The sequence below is a fragment of the Malaya genurostris genome, chromosome 2 (genome assembly GCF_030247185.1).
Source record: "Malaya genurostris strain Urasoe2022 chromosome 2, Malgen_1.1, whole genome shotgun sequence".
Lineage (NCBI taxonomy): Eukaryota > Metazoa > Arthropoda > Insecta > Diptera > Culicidae > Malaya > Malaya genurostris.
The window spans coordinates 192,224,676-192,250,070 of record NC_080571.1 but is presented as its reverse complement, the minus strand read 5'-3'; the positions used below and the strand labels follow the sequence as shown (position 1 = coordinate 192,250,070).

General features: G+C 35.2%; 1 protein-coding gene across 4 annotated transcripts in view; it reads right to left on the bottom strand.

The window, feature by feature from the left end:
* The window catches only part of LOC131432923 (mucin-2), a 102,466-nt gene that overhangs the window by 56,343 nt on the left and 20,728 nt on the right, over window positions 1–25,395 (bottom strand). For 2 of the 4 annotated variants that reach the window (XR_009229994.1, XM_058599519.1), the window contains exon 1: window positions 20,523–21,482. The exons of 1 other annotated variant lie outside the window; for it this stretch is intronic. The gene's annotated coding sequence lies outside the window, so the exon portion shown is untranslated. Of the gene's footprint in view, window positions 1–20,522; window positions 21,483–25,395 lie in introns of those variants that run through there. One more of the 4 variants, XM_058599517.1, reaches the window with a different exon arrangement.

Below are 25,395 nucleotides of genomic sequence, written 5' to 3'. Positions count from 1 at the left end.
CGAAAAGATCACGCCCATTTTCAAAAGTCTGTAATTTCTGACGAATGTCTGCAAACAATCGAAGTTTCAAAAGTCTGTAAAAAGTCTTTAGACGAAAAAAGCTTTACATGTTAACTAAGAAATTTGATAATTTACAGACAAATTTGTAGACTTGGCATCTCTGCATATCATATTGATTCCTTGGAGTCCTTCGTTAATGTTGAGGAAGGATTAACACTTTGTGTTTTTCTCAAATCTGTCTTACAGTTGTCACTCTTTTGTGTGCTCAATGGTATTGAATTCAATGCCTGAGACGACGTTGGTGGTGTAGTACTTGAATTAACTAATATTGTTGCCGATTGGTCACTGACGGATGACTTTTCGATATCTGCATCTAGGTCAATAATCAGATCTCCTATACCAACATCCCACTCGTTATCGTCGTACTCGAAATTTGAATCTTTATTTGTATCACTAGTTGCCGATATTGAAGAACTTGATATATTCGACGGTGTAGATACTTGTGCTCCTGACGTTTGATTTGGAGTCGAAAGAGCCGATTGGTGCGCTGCTTACTTACCGTATTATTGACGAAAAAAGGTTTAAATGTTATCTAAGAAATTTTATAATTTACAGGCAAATTTACAGACTTGGCATCTCTGCATATCACTGACCATCTTTTTCGCAATTCGCGATCGAAAAAATGAGTTGCCGGTAACTGAACACCTTGGGGTGCCGGTAACGAAATCGGTAGACATTTTAAAAATTACAACTTTGGTTGCGAAAATTTTAATAGCATCTCTTATTAAATCACGAAATAGATCAATTTCACCTCATAAATATTCAATCCACTCACCTTTTAGATTGATGCTTTTCAATTTATGATATCACGCAATTAAAATTGGTTTTAAGCGGGAAAATTATAAACAGCATGCTGGCACAGCGAATCTAACACAATATCGTCATTGTCAGGGCTTCGACCATGGTACAACAAATTGTCATATGGACATACGTTGTTTAAATTTTAGTAATTCGCTTGCAAGCACGTCTGTTCAATGAACGATACCCTCAGATGAATTGTCATGCTCTGATTGTTATGAAATATAAAAGTAATTTTTAGCAATGTCCTATCAGACAACAATTTTTAAATTCTTATGTAATAAAATTCAATTCCAAATCATTAGATGTACTTATACCTAAGATTTAGCAAAACCCTCAGCTGCCACGACTTGCTCTTCTAAGACACTAATTTTTAATGTATCGGTTAATCAATAAACGATACACACTTATTTTCGGATTTTCAGTTCGGTAATGTTTTACGGAAAAATTCTTCACTTTAATCGATATTACCGATTTATCCGCTATGCTCACATAAATTGACGTATTTTGCTTAGCTTTTGACCGAAATTCGGCTGTCTAAAATACATATACCGAAAACTTGGTAATTTTATACCGAACAGTTTGTACTTTGAAATAATTCGGTAGATTTGACAGAAATAGTACTGAACGATCAGCAGTTTATCAGTTTTTAACGGATCGTTCTATAAATATTAACGAATCCAATTGTCAGCACGCCATATTGATTTTAAGTTGAATTTGATCAAATTGAGTAAGATGGAGTCAATCTTAGACAAAATTCAATGTCTAAATGATTCGTTATTTGTTATTCGTGTTATGCGATTATCTTCGAGTTAATTATGGATTGTAAGTATAAGTTGAGCACAATGATGATAAAAGTGATTAAAATTAAATCTTTTCCGCAGGCGCCCTTCTACGTTCTTTAAAAATATGGAAGCACAGGCTTTAGTTAGCGATCACAATTTTTTTTTTCAGTGTATATTTTTTTTAGAGTGCTCAATCGACTTCTCCCTGAAAACCATTTTTGTACAATTAACGGTTTCCAAGTTACAACGATTTGAAAAAGCCAATTTTGGTGAAATGCAAAAATACATACGCCCTTTTTAAAAATTAGTCGTGAGTCGGATTGACCTCTCAATCGGTTCAAAATTTATGGTTTGCCATACTGAAGCCATGTGCAAAGTTTCACCAAAATCGGAGAAAGTCGATTCTGATTTTGTCACTTTTTCGTCTACTCATTCCTGGAATTTCTCGTATGGTTTTTACCGTACTCAGCGACTATTCAGATTTACCGTATGAATTGTATTTCTATTTACAGTATTCTGTAATAAAAACTTGCGTAAAACTGATCGTCCGGTAAAAATTTGCATAATTTTTGTAAAATGAAGTTTATGTACCGAAATATACATAATAACATTCAGGGTTTTATATTAAGCAATAATTAGTTGAATTAGTTATATATTATACCAACTTAGAACTAATAGACCAAGACACAGATCTCATATCGAAAGGAATGTAAACCCTGATATTGTTTTGAGAAATATCGATTCAGTCATACATAATTTGAATCATTACATTACGGAAGTTATGAATCTATCACCTCTACAAGTTCAGACTGAATTCAATTCACCTGCATCTACATCAATTTCAACGTTCTTGTGATCCTAACATGGAATAGTTGAGAACCTATCAAAGAAAATTAAACATAGATTCACTGAACAAATCATTCCATATTCTGAATCTTTCTTAAATTCTATACTGATACCCAGAAACCAGTTTCAGCTCTCAAAGAAGGAACTCAAATACTCTCTGCAAACGGTGGATAAGATCAAAGTCGACAACTTTTCCAATTTTGTGAGTCCTGTTGGCAGGGCCGGTGAAACATGTTAAGCCCAGGTGGGTAGTTTTTCGATTTTTTAACAATATTATTTTTTCGTTATTAATTTGCATGAAACGTGTAAATTCGAAGTTTGAAGCGTTTTCGGTATTTTGTTTTAAAACGAAATTGGACATTTAAGGATTAAATACGCCATGAAACACTACTGTGGGGTTATTCGAACTGTTGACATAGGACTCCTCAACTAGATTTAAAATCACTGCCAATATTTGTTTTGAGTATTAGGGCAGCGCACAGTGGTTCAAAAGCGCAATTTCACGCTCTTAATTGATAACTCATAGGAACGTGGTTTTTGAGGTACAAAATCTTCAGCAAAGGTACTCAGAATGATAGACGCCATCTTTTGGCAAATTTTATTTATGTGATTAATCCCCCAAAAAGTGAGATGAAAAAATTATTTTAGTTTAGATCCAACATAGGGGCTAAGTTACTTCGACCAAGTTGTTCAGAAAGTTATTTCAAACAAATTTGCTGAAGGTACTATTCCCGTAACTTGAGTGTAATTCATGATATAATGTATTTTCTGAAGAGGGTGTCCTAAACCAGTTTTTGTATGAAAACTAATATATTTTCAATTTATATCAGTTTTTCAAGTTCTACAAAGTTTTTCATCATTAAAAACTACACAACTTTCTCAACCATAGTATGCTGCTATCATTTCATTTTAATGAAATAGAGCCATTTTTCAAGTTTTTTATTGCAAAATTTCAACTTGTCTATCATCAAACGGCGCAGAAAGGTGCAGATGAGACTAGTTACATATTAAACTACTTGACAAGAGCTTTCATACCGTGGTTGAATTACTCGTCTGCGATCGTCTGCAGGCGAGATATGTTCTTTTCAAATATCAAATTTTGATCATACTTTCTCTACCAAAAAATGACATAATTTAATTCGATTTAATGATTGCTTTTTTAAAAGTAGCGACAAAACAGTTACCAAACTATTCAATTTATAGACTTCTATGTGCAAAAAAATCATATTTTGTGGCAAGTACCATAGTAATGAATATATACTGAAATCTGATATGACATGAAGCGAACCTTATCATTGCAAATGTCAAAGACAAGGATATTTGAAAAGAACATATCTCGCCTGCAGACGATCGCAGACGAGTAATTCAACCACGGTATGAAAGCTCTTGTCAAGTAGTTTAATATGTAACTAGTCTCATCTGCACCTTTCTGCCCCATTTGATGATAGACAAGTTGAAATTTTTTAATAAAAAACTTGAAAAATGGCTCTATTTCATTAAAATAAAATGATAGCAGCATACTATGGTTGAGAAAGTTGTGTAGTTTTCAATGATGAAAAACTTTGTAGAACATGAAAAACTGATATAAATTGAAAATATATTAGCTTTCATACAAAAACTGGTTTAGGACACCCTTTTCAGAAAATACATTACATCATGAATTACACTCCAGCTACGGGAATAGCACCTCCAGCAAACTTTTTTGAAATAACTTTTTGCACAACTTTGTCGAAGTAACTTAGCCCCTATGTTGGATCTGAACTAAAATAATATTTTTATCTCACTTTTAGGGGGATTAATCACATAAATAAAATTTGTTAAAAGATGGCGTCTATCATTCTGAGCAACTTTGCTGAAGATTTTGTAACTCAAAAACCACGTTCCTATAAGTTATCAATTACAAGCGTGAAATTGCGCTTTTGAACCACTGTGCAGTGGCCTTGCCTTGTTCCGTATAAACTTATTTGTGTGTGCGAATTTTCGAAATTAATTCTATGAGAATTTTAGTTACTTTGACCGTTAAGTTCGTTGGGGAAGGTGCTGAATTCGCGCATGTCATCCTGCCGATTTTCGATCAAAATATATCTCGTGCGAAGCGAACGGCGCATAAAACAAATCCATAAACAGTCCAGTCGCTGATGTGCATAACACATTGCTCAAAAAGTCCCAAGACTGACCCGAATGTCAAACTTACTTCATTTTTCGAAAGAACCAACCTTCAGATGTCAAATTTTCACCTTGATCTCGCCGTGGCGTTACTTGTTCACTTATGAAAAAATGGAAGTTACAGCATACAGGATAAAGCAACGGTTCCGCAATCGGATCAATTGAAAAGAAAGATTTGTGTGTATTCTGATTTCAAACGGGACCAAATGATGCAATCGTCAGAAAAAGTCAAGCAAGTTTTGATAATCGCGATGAATGAACGCAGAATTGAGGTTCATAAAATTAAATATGCTGAAATGGTTAGGACATTAACTGGAAGCGCTTTCATTATCTTACGCGAAAATCTGTTCATATTAAAGGTTTTTTTTCCAATCGAACAAAAGCAACAACGCACTAATGATCCAGAGAACTGTTTAGCACTGTTAAGTCGTAATAAAAAGGATTTCTTTTGTTTGTATGAAACAGTGAACGAAACTTGGATCCACCATTTTTCACCGTAGTCATATTAGCATTCATACGGAGAAAGTCGTCCGAAAATGTAACAGGTAGGTGGAACAATAATAAACATTGACCATATTGAAAAGGAAAGCACCATCTAAAGTGATTATTACATTGAATTATTCATGCGTTTGTAATGCGACATCGAAAAAACCATTTTTAACCAAGACAATGCTCCGTGCCACAAGTCAATGAAAATAATGGCCAAATTGAACGGATTGGTCTTCGTTCTGTTTTCTCACCCACCATATTCTCAATAACCTAGCCCCCAGCGACTACTTGTCCTACGAAGGCCCGGCGGTGGGCCCACATGCTGGTCATCGACTGGAGCGGTCTACCGTGGGCGGTGATGGTGATGTTACGGAAGAGGAACGTACTCATTGAAGAGCAGAAATCTTATGAAAACCGTGGAAATCCTGATAAAATGTTTTGGGGTACAAGAAAAATTAGACAACGTATAGAACCAACACATTGAAGTTTGAATCACCAATTATCTAAAATATATAGATTTATCTACTCGAATCGTTGCATAAAAATATATTCAAGTAGTATGTGTAATGATATCGAAAATCAGTTGAAAAATAGTTGAGATGTAAATGCTCAAACCACTGTTTGTACAGTTTTATTTCTGCACATCGGTATAGCAAACAAGGACGTAGCCCTACGTCAAAAGATTCTGAGTAATTTTATTTTTTTATCGATACTTTCCAATACACGAGTGATTCATTGATCAGATGCTTAAGCTCGTCTCTTCTGGTTGGAAAAAAGTAAAAGTTAAGTTACTAAAAGATTTCTGCTTACTCAAATGATTCTTGTCACATCTTACCTTTCTGCTGTATATCTTCACACCATTACTCTACTAGCTGAGTAGTAGGGTTCTATAATTTAGTTTTTTTTTGTTTTTCCGAATTACATTAAAAATATTCTTATTGTTATAAATAATACTTATTCTTAAACCTTAAATTTCAGGTGGGTAATTACCTACCTCTGGAATTTTCAGGTGGGTAGTACTACCCACCGTACCCACCTCTTTCACCGGCCCTGCCTGTTGGCTATCTCACAGACATATGAGCATAACACAATTATTGTCTCAAGATGACATTACTGAGACAAATTATGATTTTTAATAATTTTATTAAAAAAATTTCCTTATGTTACCTTGAGACTTTTCCATCAATTTTGCAAGTGTGTTGAATATTTGTTCAAGCAAGCAAGTTGAGGAACAACAAAGCCGCGGGCAATGACCAGTTGCCAGGCGAGCTGCTCAAACATGCAGGAGATGCACTGGCTAGAGCACTGCACTGGATGATTTCTAAGATTTGGATAGAGTGATGTGCTACGTCCGAGTATCTGACACTCTCGAGTCCTTTCAAATCTCGGAGAGGGCTACGGCAAGGTGATGGACTTGTATCTTGTTCAATATAGCTTTGGAAGGTGCGATTCGAAGAGCGAGGATCGACACGAGTGGCACGATTTTCCGAAAGACCGTACAGCTTTTTGGCTTCGCTGGCAATATTTATATTGTGACACGTAACCTTGAGAAGATGATGGAAACATACTTCGAACTGAAAGCTGAGGCTAGGCGTACCGGACTGGCCATAAATTCATCAAAAACAAAATACCTGAGAGGAAGAGGCTCTAGAGAAGAAACACTACGTCTCCTACCACTAATATTGATAGACGGTGACGATATCGAGGTGGTTGATGAGTTCGTGCATTTGGGCTCATTGGTGACCGCCGATAATGATATCAGAAGAGAAATTCAGAGACGTGTTTTGGCAGGAAATCGTGCGTACTTTGGAACGTGGAGACGGTGTATGAATTACGGATTGCAACAGCTGCTAGAAGAACCACCCATTGTACGTACGACTAAAATCGGATGTCTACGATGACCTGGGCATGTCATTGGGATGCCGAGCGGTAACCCAGTGAAAATGGTTTTTGAATCTAACCCGGCTCTGACAAAAAGCAAAGGAGCGCAGGTGGATCGATCAAGTGGAGAGCGATCTACGAAGCATCTATGACTTGAGTGGCTGGCGACGAGCAGCCATGGACCGATTTATGTGGAAACGTATGCTTGATACAGCAAAGGATACCCCAGGACTATAGCTGTTAGGTAAGTAAGTAGTGAATACTTACTACCTAATAAAAATCCAACTGAACTTAATAAAAATCCAACAGAAATATCAAAATTATCCTTATTTTTCAAATTGAGCTTTCATTGTGCTGTTATTGATAACAACTAAAGAAACTTTGATGTTTCCTGATTGATTTAAAACTACCTGCGAATCCTTAAAAATCGGACGAAACATGGGGTGTTGGCCCGATTTCCAATGGAATGTTCAACATAAAACCTGTGGGACAATAAATTGTTTCAACACTTTTACTGGCTCATCCCACTTTCCACTTGTAGAAAAAAATTATGATGGTAACAACTGTTAATCGTGTTTGATCTAGCTTAAATTACCGGGTTTTTTTCCGATGAGACCAGATTCTTGACTTCTTCTGGGTTTTCCCGATTTTTCCGTTTTTTTTTCACCCTATGCTTCCAATGTAAGGTGTCCTACCTCAATGATAATTGTAACAAAGAGATTGAAAATTGGATTTACGATATTAGCGATATTTAAAAGTATGATTTAAATGCTTCAATGCTGCTATGCTTGAAAAAGTAATTAATTGGACTTTTAACTCTCAAGAAAACCGTTACCAAATCGGTCAATTCTATCTTTTGATGAATAATTCATCATCCGATACATAGAAGTCCATCATATAAACTAAATTCATTGGCAAAATATGACCTTCAATTTTCACGACCTCAAAATTATTGGCCCAAACGAGTAGCTCCAGGAATTGAAATCATCAAATAACAATTAAAGGCTGAGGCCAGTGTGTTTGAAGATGATTTAGAGGGGGCTCTTTTCATGTTTCAAATCGGATTTTCTAAGAAATGGGGACGAATATAAAAAAAAACCCAGCTGACAATCTCTTAGAAAATTAGTTGAGATTATTCAGTGTTTCATTTTAGAATGATTCATTGTCTCTAACGGTCGGAAAGTCTTTTCTGGAGGAAGAATTGCATAGCTGAAAACGCCGTCTTTCAACTTGTTCATTGAATATCTCGCCTTCAAAAGCGTGGATCAAAAATCTATTCTGACAATGTCTAGATAATTAAATTTAAATGCAATTAGTGCATAAAAACATAGTGCATATGTTGTCGCGATAAAAATGAAGTGAATGTTATTTTTGTGAAGGTAAGTCGATTTATATATCGGCCCTTGTTTTCTGCCATAGTTTCCTGGTAACGTAACGAAACATGAGAGTGAAATAAAATCGGCTCAAAAAGGCTGCCAAACAAGCATTGGATTTTATGTGATGTAGTCAAACTTGTAACCGAAAATATTGAATCTTTCTTGGCCACCCAGCCACATCGAGTCATTTTGCGAGAGAGCATGGAGAGAAATGTAATACGCGCAGCGAGCCACGTGGTTTTACACGACCTACTGGCCTCAACCCTTAAGGTGAAATGTAGCGTCATAAAATGCGCGCAAAATTTCATCCGCTTCAGTTGAACGAACCATCGCACAAAGCATACCACGAAAAACGGACACATGGAAACAAGAACTTTTTACAATGATTGAGCGCAGTGGGCTTAGCTCTCGGTTGTAAAAAAGACTGGACGGAATGGATTTTTGAATTCTTCACACTTTGAATATATCCTAATTCAATCGTTATTGTTAGTGATTACTCTTACACTAGAGCTATAAATCATGAGTAATTATGAGTGACTAACATGAGGTTATGTGTATATGTATTGACCAACTGAATTGCTGAATACGAAATGACGAACTGTCTGTTTCCTTTTGTGCGTCTTGTTTCAAGAATAAAAATCCATCTACTACAGGGCCGCTTGCACGTTTCAATGGGTCCGGGTTCAAGCAATATTTGTGTGAGGACTACCGAGAACAAGTGATGAAAGCAAATAAGGTCCCGGTTATATCATTTAATTTATTTTTTTTGGTCGATTGACCCGGGGCCTGTGTAAAAGCGGCCCTGATCTACTGACACTTGCACTCAAAGCATAGTTTGTGCAACCGGTATGATGAAATATTCACATACACAGCCGAAGAAATTTCAAACCAAGCCAAAGAGGCCGACTCATGTGTGTGCAATAATAAAAAGCGGCATGAGCACGAACTTAGCGAGGCACCCCTCATCGATGATAACGCAAATAGGTGAATAATTTGTTGCTAGTTTGTTGCTAATTAGTTACGGTAATTTTGAATTTGTTGCTCAATTTTTTTTTAATTTTTTTGAGTACTTCGCTAAGTTCATATGAAGTTAGTGAAGCCCCCTCCCATATATGCTTCAAAACAAATCGAAGCCCATTGAATAATTTGTTGCTAATTAGTTACGGTAATTTTGAATTTGTTGCTCAATTTTTTTAGTACTTCGCTAAGTTCGACTAACCCTCTGGAAAATGAAAGAAGCAGAGAAAATTGTACTTCAAAAACACGCACAAACTTAATTCGCGGGAGAAGAATAGTTTATATGAACTTAGAGAAGTACTCAAAAAAATAATAAAAATTCAGCAACAAATTCAAAATTACCGCAACTAATAAGCAACAAATTATTCACTGGGCTTCGATTTGTTTTCAAGCATATTTGAGAGGGGGGCTTCGCTAACTTCATATGAACTTAGCGAAGTACTAAAAAAATTGAGCAACAAATTCAAAATTACCGTAACTAATTAGCAACAAATTATTGACTGGGTTTCGATTTGTTTTGAAGCATATTTGGGAGGGGGTTTTCGCTAACTGCATATGAACTTAGCGAAGTACTCAAAAAAATTCAAAAAAAATTGAGCAACAAATTCAAAATTACTGTAACTAATTAGCAATAAATTATTCACTGGGTTTTGATTCGTTTTGAAGCATATTTGGGAGGGGGGCATCGCTAACTTCATACGAACTTAGCGAAGTACTCAAAAAAAATTTAAAAAAAATTGAGCAACAAATTCAAAATTACCGTAACTAATTAGCAACAAATTAGCAACAAATTATTCACTGGGCTTCGATTTGTTTTGAAGCATATATGAGAGGGGGGCTTCGCTAACTTCATATGAACTTAGCGAAGTACTCAAAAAAATTAAAAAAAAATGAGCAACAAATTCAAAATTACCGTAACTAATTAGCAACAAATTATTCACCTATTTGCGTTATCATCGGTGAGGGGTGCCTCGCTAAGTTCATGCTCATAAAAGCGGCACATTTTCTCGGACATCACTAGCTTGGGTTGTGAGAACTTAGATTGAAATGAACAAACTTTATAGTACCATAAACTAGCATTAACTTTTTTCCGGAAGCGACTTTCGGAATTATATAGTCTAGAAATGTCTGTTTCAACGATAACGAACCGAAGACCAAACAGCCTCTGGCCTCCGGTGCCAGAAATCATCAAATAATAATTTCATAGATTACATTTTTAATACATTTCAATTATAACTAATAGTTCTGCATACCATGCAGTTAAAATTATTTAGTGAATCTTTTCTCAAGCACATATTTGGGGATCGAAATTGAATATAAAATTATTTCGTAGTTCTTTATTATTCAATCGATTTTGAAAGCAAAATCAAGCGTTGATTCATTGTATTCATAATAATTGAAAAACCAATGAATTCCAATAAGTTTTCCATGCTGACTGGCTCGAAGCTTACCCTCAATGTTTATCACTTTGTTTGTATATCATGTTAATGAACGATAATACTTGGCTTGTATTCATTTCATTCAGTAGCTTGCTACAATCTAAAATAATACATGTTATACGATATCACACAGCCAGGCTTTATTGCTTCAGCAACATCAATGCATCGAACTCAACAGAATTGGACATTATTAGCATTATAAATGACAGTTACTTAGAAAATAAACAATTTCTTACAATACCCATTTTATTGTATTCAACTCGTTTCTATTTCAACACAAAACCCAATGCTGCATAAATTTGCGTCATAATTTTATATGTATTTTTGCTCACGATATAATGCCACCGTGCCCACCGTGCAAGCAATAAAAAAAATGCAAAAAAGTTTATGTAAACTTTTTCAATTTTCGGTTGTTTTAGCTAAAATTTTATAATTTTGAGTTGCATTTTCAGATTCTTTGTGAAATTCTGCTACAAACACTACTTTTCAGTTCTAAAATCATCCCCGTGGGACGGAACAGTGACCGTTTATACATTTCAAAAACCAATTACGGCTCGGCAAAGCAAAATTTCAAAATTTTAAGAATACTTAGTTATGATAAATTTGATTTCGAAAACTTAAGTGTTTTTGGTTTTTCGAAAATCGGTCTAGTTTTTGAATAATTGATCAAAAACGCGATTTTCGCATTCCGCTACATTTCACCTTAATGGCTTAAATAGCCCCCAAGAGCTCAAGTAAGACCTGGTTTAGGGAGATTATGTATTGTATACACTTTCGTCTTGGCCCTGATTTCTTATACATTCTTTTATGTCTGAAGCGGTACATGTGATTATTACTTTAATTATTTAAAAATGTTATCGACATGACTGGACATTCAAATGATACTAACAATAAACTTTCTAATCTCTGATTGTTTCTATCTTTGTCGATGTTTTTTTTGTGTTTTTTGCATCCGCATGATTTGAATTTGGGATATGAATGATGATTGATGATTGAGTGTAGCATTAGTGAGGAACTGAGTGAAAGTAACGAATGTCATAGAAAGTACCAAGCATTGTACGACGCATTCTAAGACGATGTTGTCCACGCTGTTTGTGGCTCCCAGAAGTGACAACAAGAATATGATTACGTTCCCCTTTCTGAGCCAAAGGACAGAGGAAACAGAAATATGGAGTTAATACACATTGCCCACAGATCAGTGGGTAGTGTGCGTTCTGTCATAAACAATGCAACATGCGGAGAAATATAAGCAGTTTTGGTCCTTTGAGAAATATATTGAGTAATTTATTAATGGTAGTACCGTACTGAGAGTAATGAAGTTAGAGTAAGAAAGAAATAAGGTATTGAGAAAAGGAAAACTACAAAGTATTCTACATTCGACAACATTGCTGTCTGCAACAAGAATTACATGTAACAGATCGGCTGAAAAGTTCGTATCGTTTCTATGAGAGGGCGCCACTAGAATTAAATCCATACCATTTTCAGTTAGTACCAGCCTTCAAAAGATACGTGTATAAATTTGATTCTGTCTGATTATTAGTTTGTGAGATATTGAATTTTGAGTGAAGCTACTTTTGTTATTGTGAAAAAAATTGAAAAAAAAGGAATTTCGTGTGTTGATGAAACACTACTTTTTGATGAAAAAAGTGCCGCCGATACCAAAAAATAGCTTGATGAGTGTTATCCAGACTCTGCACCGGGCGAAGCAACAATTCGTAAGTGGTTTGCAAAATTTCGTACTGGTCATATGAGCACCGAAGACGATGAACGCAGTGGATGTCCAAAAGAGGCTGTTACCGATGAAAATGTGAAAAAAATCCACAAAATGATTTTCAATGACCGTAAAGTGAAGTTGATCGAGATAGCTGACACGCTAAATATATCAAAGGAACGTGTTGGCCATATTATTCACGAATATTTGTATATGAGAAAGCTTTGTGCAGAATGGGTGCCGCGTGAGCTCACAATCGATCAAAAACAACAACGAATTGATGATTCTGAGCAGTGTTTGGAGCTGTTATATCTAAATAAAACCGATTTTTTTTAGTCGATATATAACAATGGACGAAACATGGCTCCATCACTTCACTCCGGAGTCCAATCGAGAGTCAGCTGAGTGGACTGCACGCGATGAACCGAACCCAAAGCGTGGAAAGACTCAACAATCGGCCGGTAAGGTTATGGCGTCTGTATTTTGGGATTCGCATGGTATAATTTTCATCGACTGCCTTGAAAAGGGAAAAACCATCAACAGTGACTATTATATAGCGTTATTAGAGCGTTTGAAGGACGAAATTTAAAAAAAAAACGGCCTCATTTGAAGAAGAAAAAAGTTTTGTTTCATCAAGACAATGCACCGTGTCACAAGTCGATGAAAACCATGCTGAAATTGAACGAATTGGGCTTCGAATTGCTGCCTCATCCACCGTATTCTCCAGATTTGGCCCCCAGTGACTTTTTCCTGTTCTCAGACCTCAAGAAAATGCTCGCTGGTAAAAAAATTAGAAGCAATGAAGAGGTAATCGCTGAAACTGAGGCCTATTTTGAGGCAAAGGACAAATTGTACTACAAAAATGGTATCGAAAAGTTGGAAGATCGCTATAATCGCTGTATCGCCTCTGATGGCAATTATGTTGAATAATGAAAACGAATTTTGGCAAAAAAAAAAGTGTGTTTCTATTAAACAATACGAACTTTTCAGCCGAACTGTTATTTCGCATGGGAATACTTGGTGTTATTTGATGAAATGGTCCACGTGAACCGTATTATTCCATAAACACACATCTCACACTTTCAGTTAGAAGGTATCTGTGTCAAAGTTAAAAACATTTAGGTACATTCAAACATTCTCTGATTTTAGAGTGTAGTTACACCTTACCGAATCAGTTTCGTCGTCATTGCAATGTGCACAGTGATGTATCAAATCGATTTTTTTTCGGAAATAATTCCGTGGGAAGAAACCCGGTCAATTGGGTTTTTTCATGGAAAAATTAAGTTTTTTCCTTTTTTGGGTATTTTTCTAAGTAAAACACTTATAAATTATATTTCTGGAATCACTTGTTTTATTAAATAATCTGTTGATTCATCATCGCTTAAATTATTCGCAATATCGGGTTGAACCCACATTACTTTGCACAACTTGTAATTATAAGAAAGATAAGTTAATTTTCCGGCTCGTTCGGTGGTTAGACGATTACCTCTTCTTATGTATTAAGCCGAATGTGCTCAAGGATCTCCCCGTCGCTGCTGATGTCGTTGGTGATGAAAGAATTCGAATGTCAACTTGAGATAATCCGGTTCTCGGAGCATATGTTTTTCACCATAACAGAGGGCTCATAGTCTCTGCGCTTTTTCAAATAAACATACGGCCCCAGATTCCTTCTCGCTGTATGTATGCCATGAAATCTACTAGAACTTGACTATATTGTATTGTATTATATGGTAATAAATTAAATTACATTATATTATAATGTATTAAATTATATAACATTATATTAGCCCTAGGCGCGTTCCCCCGCTTGGCGGATGGGGTTGGGAGTCAATTTATACTTCGTATTGACAAAGTCGGACCATACCGAGATCGATCGTTCGCTTATAAATGAAAAAAAAAAAAATATTGTGTTATCTGGATCCATCACGGAGTGAACAGGACTAATACTGCTTGAAATTGACAATAGGTCATTGGGTGGTTTCGAGCATTCTTATATCTGGGATTGGTCAAAAATTTGAACTACTTTGGTTTAAGGAGGAAAAACTCCAGAGTATCCCAGGAAAATAATGAATAATAGGTATTTTATGTAATAACTTAACTTCTGCGATATGGTTAAAAATAAGGTAAATACATCACTTTTTTATTATTGTTATTATTATTGATTATTCTTTTATTATTTATAATCTATCAGTTTGAGATATTAGCAGATTTATCCGGCATAGTTAAAAAAGGAATACAATGGGGCAAAGGAAACGTAACGTAACATCGACAAAGATAGAAACAATCAGAGTAGATTAGAATGGATAGTGTTAGTAGACCAAACATATCTACATTGATTTAAGAACTTTAAAGTAATAATCGTTTGTACTGCTTTAGACATAAAAGACTATATAGGAAAGCAGGGCAAATACCGAAGCGGATACAATGTGAAATTTTCCAAAGTTTCATCGACGAGGACATTTAAGACACAGAAGCAGTTGGTAGGATGACAAAATACCAATACGATACAGACTCCCGACTCAATGATTGACTGGTTACCGGGCGAAGCACATTTTCGCCCAAGTGATAAACTCTCTGGCGAACTTGCAATAGAAGATACTCGTATCTTTCGTCTCAAATTGATAACCTAAAGGAATCTGTCGCTTGGGTTACATGCTGGAGGGTTTCCTCCTTCGTTACTAGTGTTCATTTGGGCATTATAGCCTAGTTCGTCCGGTATGGAAAGTGTGGAGCCTTGTAACCCCCACCCTCGGCCAGAGTAGCCCAAAAAGGGGAAAAAATTATGTTACATTATATTTGATTATATATTATTATTACTGTTATTATTATCACTACTAGTTGGAGCCAATGAACTGTTCACTTACATCATGTACAATTAAACATATACATTTAACTATATTTAAACTGCTTCATAAATTATATTCTCGTATTGATAGACGCTTTCGAATTGTCATAAAACAATAATTCCTGATTCATCCTGATTCATACCTCAAATTATAATATTTGACACTTACCATTGGGATATTAAGGCTAGGGAGCATCAAGATATCATACGAATTGAGGACTAGACGAGGAAACGTGTAAAGCCAGCCTGAGTCACTTGACGGAGCTTGTTCCTCATGAAGGCCTAAGTTTGACGCGCCCTTCTCAAGCAAGCCATCAGGTGGGTTCAAGCGAAATTGTTCATCGTTTAGCTGGATGTTATTGTTGGAAAAGAGTCTTGCATTCCCGCGGTACACGCGTAAGCTCCCTGACCTACGGATCCACCCAACCCTTTTTGTTTTCTTTTCAGTAACAACAATAACGTGAACATTACTCGGTGAATGATTTAGGGGCTACTGTAAGTCTACCCGCATACCTTGGTAAATTCTTGAACAGATGGTGGCTACTCATACATAGATAGTTTTATATTATATTTATAATGAGTAAAATACTGGATAACATGTAAATTTATGCTACATACCCGAAAACTCCACATAGTAGCTCTGCAATAAGAATACCGAATTATATTTTGTTCCGATGTTTACATGCATGGATCCCGACGCCATACTTAATTTCGTGAGAAAATTACCAGCACAACCAAAACCACCAGTGTAAATTTATACATCATGGTGTTCCATAACATTACTTTTATTTCTCTATTGCGTACAGTGCTACCAAAAAAATCTGTTTCAAAATTAGGAATCTGTTTACAATCTGTGATGCATAAAGTACATAAAAATCTTTGAAAATCTTGGCGAATCATCTAGAAAATCTGTCAGTTTTTGGGAAATCATGAAGATCTAAAGAAACCTGTTATTTTTTTCTAGAGTGTAAAGAAAATCTGTGATCTGTGGCACATTTTCTGTGTAAAAAATGGATTGAAAAACCTTTGGCTTTACAGCAAAATCAGTGAATAAAGGCCTAACCGCACCTGACCGATGCCAACATCGACGATCTTTTTTTCGCTCTTCGGTTGACTGAGCTGCCGGCGTGCGCATTCATATCTTTGGTAACGATATTTCTCATCGAGTTTTTCGCACCGTAGCAACCATGTCGTCTAGTCATCTCATATACGAAAACCTTTAGTTAGAGAGATATGTTGTCTCTGTTCGATAGATTTACTTCATGGGCAAGATAAAAATAGTGGCATTCGCAGTAATGCGCAATTTTCGAATTATTATTTCTGTTGTATTACTTCTTAGAACCGAAGCAGATATTGTGTCCGATTTCATCACAATTCGTTGAATGAAAGTCGAGTAATAAGCAAAATCATATTGCGATGCTACTAATTAGATAGCTATTAGGTTTTGAACGAACATGACATAACCTCACAAAATTCACTGAATGAACGTCATTTGACAGCCAACAATTTTTTTGTTTATGTATCATTTCTCATTTTTTCACGTATCATTTCTCATTTGAATACGTGTTATTAGGTTTTACACGAACATGACACAACCTCACAAAATTAACATAGTGAACTTTTTTTGACAGCCACCGGTGGTTTGTTTACAGTTTAAAAGTTCATCAGTGGTTTATCGTTCGAATTTAAAAATTGCAAGTTGCCTCAAACTAAACAGATTTATACAAATATTGCTCCTTGACGCTGGAAACGCATACAGAGCAATCTTTTTAGTTCTTTTCACTGTGAAACACATTTTTAACAGGTACTTTTTCGTCATTTTTAAAACTTTATTTAGGCGATACGGACCGTAAATGGTTTGATCCAATTTGTCAATAAACAAACAAAAGAAATTTCTGTTTACAAACAGTACTGCTGGACTGTCAAAAAGTGTTCATCCGATTGAGGTTAGCAGTGACGGTAAAAAATCTAATTAGGTTTTGCACGATAACCACTCGAATGAACTGCTGATGAATCAAGTTCACCTTTTGACAGCTGTCAGTTATTTGTTTACATATCTATTAATACGTATTCAAATTAGAATGAACGCAATGAACACATAAACAAACCACTGATAACTGTCAAAGTTGATTAATTTTGTTCATTTTAGTGAGGTTATGTTATATTCGTGCAAAACCTAATTTGAAATATAAACAAACCACCGGTACATGTCAAACGTGAACGTTATTCAACACGAGTTTATTTACGATGTCACCTTGCAAAACCTAATTGGTACAAAGGCCCTAATTCTGACGGTGTTTCATTGCCATTTCTGCTCGAAAGTGCAAAACCAGAACAATCCACGCCACCTGTGTTTTTCAATGAAAAACGCCATAAGAATCCTTCCAGGTTGAAGTTCGAACATACGACAACTGGCTTGTCAGACCAGCACCCTATGCATTGAATTGCCAATCGGAATAATCGGAAGAATCAAACAATTATGTCGAATGGAAAGTTTTTTTTTTATATAAACTCGAAGGAAACGGACCATAATCTACAAAAGAATATCATAAACATGAATCAGTTTTCCATGCGCCAGACATGCGTATGTTCCCCAAACAAGTCCTAATATTTCAAACTAGTCTTAATACTTCAAACTCAAGTGCGTTGAGTGAATGTATTATCAAAATTTGTAAATCAATCTGTAGGTAGGAAAACATGTTTTTCAACACACATCCAATCTAACCAAATCAAACCTAAGCTCTAAACAATGGTTAACTTTTCAGGCGCATGTAAAGCCCAATCGATATGAAAAAAGTTCGTCAAAAAATTTATACTCTTCTTTCGATGAAATCTACGGAACTGAGTAGTAGCTGATATAAAAACGTTACAATCGAAGTGTTAAGAAATCATATACATATTTTAATTATTTTTACGTTTCGTCTTTGACTCATCAGTGCACAGCAGGTCAAATTGAACAGCTTAATGCAAAAATCGGCATTTCAATTTGAGCCGCTAAGCAGACGTAAAGTTTCTGCTATTTGCAAAACACTTTTTTGAACATATTGTCTGTGTCAATCAATGCAATATCTGGTGTAATTCAGGACTCTTATTCTCAGTTTACATGCAAACATTTTCTTCATACTCAAGCATGTTTATGAATGCAGTAAATATTAGGATTTTTATATGAATACGATGTCGTCGACGCAGTAATATTCTTGAAAGAAATCTTTATCTAGTTCTGCAAAACCCTACTTCGACTCAATATAAAAAATATAACTCAACAATTTTAAGCAGGAAAAAGATGAAACTGAATTAGATTCATTTCGTCTTTTCGTTTACCCGTTGTCATTCGAAGTCTAATTCTTATACATCAAATAATATATCAAATTGATCAGCAATTTTTTTCCAAAGTGCGCAAAACCTCGAAATAAATAACCTATATAAATTTTTATATAAACATGTAAAAAAGAAACTAGTTCTTTTTTGTTTTCATTTAAAAAAGGAATTCTGCGAATTTCGTTTCGATTTCTTTGCGTTTCGCCTTTGGCTTGGCATCTGTCATCTGCCATCTCCGCCTAACGGTTCAATTTGAATCGCTAATGAACCGCACTGATGAGCCGAAGACGAAACGCGAAGAAATCGAAACGAAGTCCCTTATTACCGATATCACTAGACGGTGAAAACCAAGTGAAGTGATTGTGACCCTTATTAAAGGTGAAGTGAATGTTGGTCCTTATTACGGAAGTCGCTTCAGAGGAAAAAGTAATTACTTAGATGAGTTTGTGGTTATTACGAACATCACATCACCAAAATTTTGTTGGAAAAATGAATTTTTCACTAGTGATTATTTCACTATGCGTTATACTGATAATAGGGAAAATCGACTGAAGTGACATGTAAGTGAAGTGAATGTGGAAGTGGGAATGGTATTAAGGGCCGATATATGTACTTTTTGCACAAACCATAAACCCCTAAATGTTCAAATTCTGCGGCGGCCAATAGTCGGTCGTTACTCGTTTTCGCCCGAGACGTTAGATAGGATATGGTACCTAGTGAAATATTATTAAAGGGAAACAACGCGAAGAAATCAATTTCATTTGTTTTTTTTTTGCGTTGCGTTATATTATATTAAATGTCGTGTGTTCTATTCATCAGTGAGTTGGCAGTTGACAATGAACTGCTAACACGGCTCAGCAGTTCAATATGAATTGCTCAGCAGACGTAAAGTTAAGGCTATTTGCCAAACACTTTTGCTAGTACGGCCAGCAAGTCAAATCTAGTTTCGTCCGCGAATCACCCGTTAATATATTACGGCTTTAATTCAGCTTAGTTACGATCGCAATTCGAACACGACGTCAAAAAACAAGAGCTTGATTATCGAGATCAGATCTTAAAGATAAGAAAGTTTTTATATTTTGTAAATTTTCGAAGTCAGCTTTCAAAAGTTTGGCGATTGTTAATTCTAATTTCTGAAGTTATGCTCACCTGTAACTTTCCTCAAAGCCCAACTGAAAAACTGATTGGGAAATGGCTGACTACGCAATAAATTAATAAAAACTCCAAGAACATGAGTATTTGAGTTTTTTTTGTTTCAATTATAGAGGTCGAGTCGAAAGTTTCGAGTATCATTTCATGCAAAGAGTTGAGTGATAAACGTGGAAACCACTTGGTAATTAATAGAAAAGAAAGTAAACAAAGAGAAACTGTCACTTGCTTATACGCCCTTTTGAAAAATTAACCGAGAATTGTTCTGAAGAGTTTAAATTGTTGTGCTCAAATCGACAGCACATTCTTTAAGCCAATTAATACTTACTGATAAATTGGAACAATGCAATGGAGAAAATTAGGATAATCTAAAAAAACATAATTTCAGAAAATAACTCTAAGCCGATATCTCGATTGGAACTACACAAATCTCTTCTGTTCCTGATATCATAAGATAAATATATTATAATCCTCGAACTATTGACGAAATACGAAAGTTGAAGTAATTGTTACAAATTGTTTGAAATATTGTATTGTTTCAAATCAAACTATATTTTCATGAATGCGCGTGTCCGATAGACGTAAGTGAAATACTACACAGAAAGACAACAAATGTAACAAATGGAGAACTAGTCGGCTTACCAATTTAACGAAGGAGTACTCTGTGACTAAATTTTTCGCCGACGTTTCACAATACGCGAAGAATAATCTCGATATTTTGTTTCATCATATACTTATGCTGCTATATTTATCAAATTCCATAATGTCAGCTCGAAATATTTTTTAGCTACCGGCTTTCTCGAACTAATTTGGTACTGCCCGAACTATCGCATAAAATGTATAAAAGAATCACGATCATTTTCAACAAACTTCATATTTATCCCACTGGCTTTATAAATACTCTTTATCCAGCCACTTCAATTCTATTGCATACATTTGTAATTCTTTGTAGGTTTTTTCACTTTTATGACGTTCACTTTGCAATCGAAATAGGCAGTCACCGGGTGACCCCAGTCTGTCACCACCATTCATTAAACAATTCTCTTCTTCATTTCATAACTTCAAAAACGGTAACGGGCGATAAATGCACTATTCATTCTATAAATCAATGAAAAATATCATGAACAATCCATTTTTCACACAAACACCCTTGTATATTTTGCAGAAAAAAAATTGGATTCGCTATATTTCACTTTTTGTTTCTACATAAACATTTAGGATAACTCAAGCACAAATACTTGATCATTTCACATTCATCAAATTTATTCACCTCACTTATACATTTAACAATTCTCTCTCGTGCTCAGTTGCTCTCCGAAGCGGTATTGTTGGTTTTGTAGATGAGGGATTATTTGGCCAAATGCAACTTCACTTTTCTTCTGACTTTCTTCTATCCGATGCAAATTCAAACCTTTTTTGTGAGATATTAAGCATTATAACCAACTTGTAGCATTATTAATCCGCTTCAGTTATTGGTAATTTACACTTTGATACTGTATTATCGAGCAATTTCACTATGCGAGCAAGTAAAATAGGAAGAATTTGGTTGTGGGAAAAAAACATCAATTATTATACCAAACCCAGCACTCAAAGTGACGCGTTAAACTGTGTTGTAACAAAAATGGCTACTCAGTTCAAGCTGCTTCTCTGATGCTCTGCTCTCTACATGCAATAAACAGCACGACAGTATCACAGTGAAACATACACAACGATATTAATTCTCGAACTCAAGTCACAAAGAGGATAAAGAGGAACAGCCTTTAACAGATGTGCTTTGAGTAGTATGGTTCGAATATACACTGAAATGAAAATCTTATTTATGTTCATTAGATGTGTAATATGAATCGTAAGTAGATTTTAATTTATAATAGTTATATGGAAACATTTAATTTTGATAAAAAATGCACGTAAAATCTAAATAATTGAAATTGGAAAAAATCACACAGTTTATATGAAAACCCGATGAAACCTGACTCGTTATATCCATTGGATGTATCATATGAGTCGTATGCAGATGATATTTCATAAAGAAACATATGACAGCTTATAACCTTCATAGGAATAGATAATCTAAATAAAATTCAATAAATTTTATATGTTCATGCCTTTATGAAATTGGCAAGAATATTGTATACAAGTCTGCGAAAAGTTAATAAAATTTAGCCCAATTTTTATATTCATTAGACTTATCATACGGATTGAATGCTTATTAAATTGATTAAAAGTCATATGTGAACTAAAGCGTATATTAAATCTGCCACAAGATAGAAAAATAGATGCTGAAGAATTTGGCAAGTTTTCTTAAGGTAATATTTAAATTTATATATATTATGGGGTTTGTCTTTACAAAAGAATAGTCGAAAGCCGCACTGCTTGTGGTTAAAGAAATAAGTGTGTCCTCGGAATTTCCGCATCACAATTGGCGTTTTTCATTGAAAAACACTGGTGGCGTGGATTGGATTGCTCTGGTTTTGCACTTTCGAGCAGAAATGGCAATGAAACACCGTCAGAATATTGCATTTCTGCTCGAAAGTGCAAAATCAGAGCAATCCACGCCACCAGTGTTTTTCAATGAAAAACGGCAAATGATAATTTGAATCGCTGGCACGACAGCTCAATTCGTTAATTTCATTTCGTTATACAGGGTGGCAAGCCAACCACCCAGCTCAATGTATTCCATCTTTTTTTTCTCTGTTACTTTGCCAGTAACCTCGATGTAACAATAAGATTAAAACAAGAAACATATCTGGCCGTGATGAAAGTGATCAGTCTTGCATTTCACGAAAGAATGAAGCACCAAAACTCTTGCAATTTACTCGAAAAATAAACACATTTTATTCAGACTTCATGCTTTTTCCAATGATGATCTTAAGCGCAGCTTGCACATCAAATTCGATTATTGCTGGTGTTATGTAGGTTGCCAGAAACATCATCAGGAATTTTAATGCCTAATAATATAAACCTTTTGTAATCCACCTAGTGGTGTAATGATGCCTTTCTCATATTACTTATACTTTCAAAAATATCACTAGAAGATTCTGGGAAGAAATTTTTTTTTTCATTCTTGAACAAAATAAGAAACTTTCTTTGGGTATAAACTATCATAACCTTTTCAATTTGTAAACAGTCATGTCAAGTTAATAAGAATTTTTCTTCATTTTGCATCATCGCACTAAATGATAGAACACATATTAGTTCTAGAACCGGAAGTTGGACCCGCATGAAATTAAACAGCAACCTATGAGACTATAAGAACTTTTATTTGAGCCTCAAATCATCTCTGAGAAAATTGCGTGTCTTGGGAACTTGGAACCAGTATAGGCGAAGTCGGTTCGTTTAAGTTACTAATGTAGCCTACATAACCTACAAATTGAATTATTTTTAAGCCAAATCTAGAAGAATTTTACCCTTTTTTGTATCGTCGCTCTAAATGGCGGTGTGCAACACTTCACCCTATGAAAGCATCATGAAATTCAATAGCAACCTATGGAACAACGACATTTTTTATTTTCTGAGTGTGATTATTTGACACATACTCACACACATACACGCACAGAAACATACATTGCTCAGCTTGATGACATGTGTCGAATGATATAGTACATTTAGCCCTCTGGGCCAATTTTCACTAGTTTTCAAGTGATTGCATAAACTTTCGATATGAGGACGGCAATAAGTGTACTTTTATAGAAAAGCATCGTTATCATGATTTTGTAATAACACAAATTAAATAAAAGCTTTAGAAATTTACATTTTTTTCACCAGAACATATAAATTTAAATGTGGCAACCCTGCACGCTATATGAAATTGAACAAAGCACGCTGCAAACGGAGCAAAACCGCACGTACCGTCGCGTACTAGATTTGCATCGTCGTTTTGAATGGCAAATTGAATGCCCTATAATTCCGGAACCTGAAGTCGGATCTGGATGAAATTGCACAGTATATTCAAAGACAACGAGAGCTTCAATTTGAATCATGAATCGTGAAAATCGGTTAAACCGCTGCTGAGAAATCAAAGTGAGTTCCATTTTTGGAGATTTTCTTCACTACTATCGGAAGCGGAATCCGGGGACAAGTAGTCCCAAAGTAGGGTTCTCTAAATAACAAGGTCTGCCAACCATATGAATTTAGCAGTAAGTTTTATAAAAATGTGCACCTCATTTCGCCATCGCTTGTGAAAAAGTACTCATGAAACTGAAAATTTTCACTAATCGCACTGTAATACCAGAACCAGAAGTCGGATCTGAATCACATTATCGGGGACTTTTTAAATAATGGTAAGAACTTCCATTTGCTTCTTAGTTTGTGAAAATCAGTTAAGAAATTTCCGAGAAAATTAAGTGCGCATTTTTCAATAAATTTGCACATATCTCCTTGTAATTCCGGAACCGGAAGTCGGATCCAAATAAAATTCAAGAAAATTGTACGAGGCCGTAAGACCTTTCATTTGAATCTAAGTTTGTGAAAATCGGTTCAGCAATCTCCGAGAAACGTGTGTGACTATTTTTTCATTTTTTTTGTGCATATAACCCTGTCATTCTGAAACCGGAAAATGCAAGCATTTTGTTTCGTGTGTTCAGCATCTGCGCACTTTTTGTCCCACCAAGGGTTTGGAGGCCTTCTGTTAGTCGTCGGACCAAGAAATCGTTTGGTTTGGGCTTGTTCTGCGCCCTCCAGAATAGAACAAACGAGCAAGTCATATTGTTCCAGCAAGGGAAGTTCTTCCATTGAATTTAAGACACTTGAAATATTACTTTGGAACTTAATCCAATCAATACTTTTTGTCAAACAATATTGAATATTAACTGAATTAGCAATGCATTTGCTGCTATTAATGGAGATAATAATAATAATAATAATAATAATAATTATTATTATTATTATTATTCTTATTATTATTATTATTATTATAACAATAATAATATAAAAATGAGACCATAAAAATAAGAGTTCTTCAATTATTCTCGATTTGTTATAACTTAATTTTAACACCAGATCGAATTTTTGGTTTACTTTTTAGTTGAATATTCGTTAAAATTTGAATATAACTCATTGTATTATTTGCAACATAATTCGAATTTTCAATCGGTTCATTACTGGGTGTGTTCGTCATATTGCTGTGAAACACGCGTGTCATAAAAGATGAGAAGAAAACCTAACCTCAAAGGAACAGTTTTAAAAAACTTATATGTTTGTAATTTAATAATAAGTTTGTAGACGATGGTACGGATGTATAAACGGATTTTCCACGTAAGAAGATGTCAAAACCACGTAGACTACCAGAGTACTACCATAAACACATAAACGATAAACAGATTTATAAAATCAAAATGATTGGAATTGCGAAAGCGAATTGGAAAGTCTACGAAAGTCTACGAGGGGGGAGGGGGGTTTAAAAATGCAAGATTTTGGTCTAAGTGGTTTATGAACGGTCCCCATGCTTGCTGAATTTCATTCTGTGCACTGTTGGATATTTCTTAGTGTAGCACACTTGCCACACTATCCCCTATAG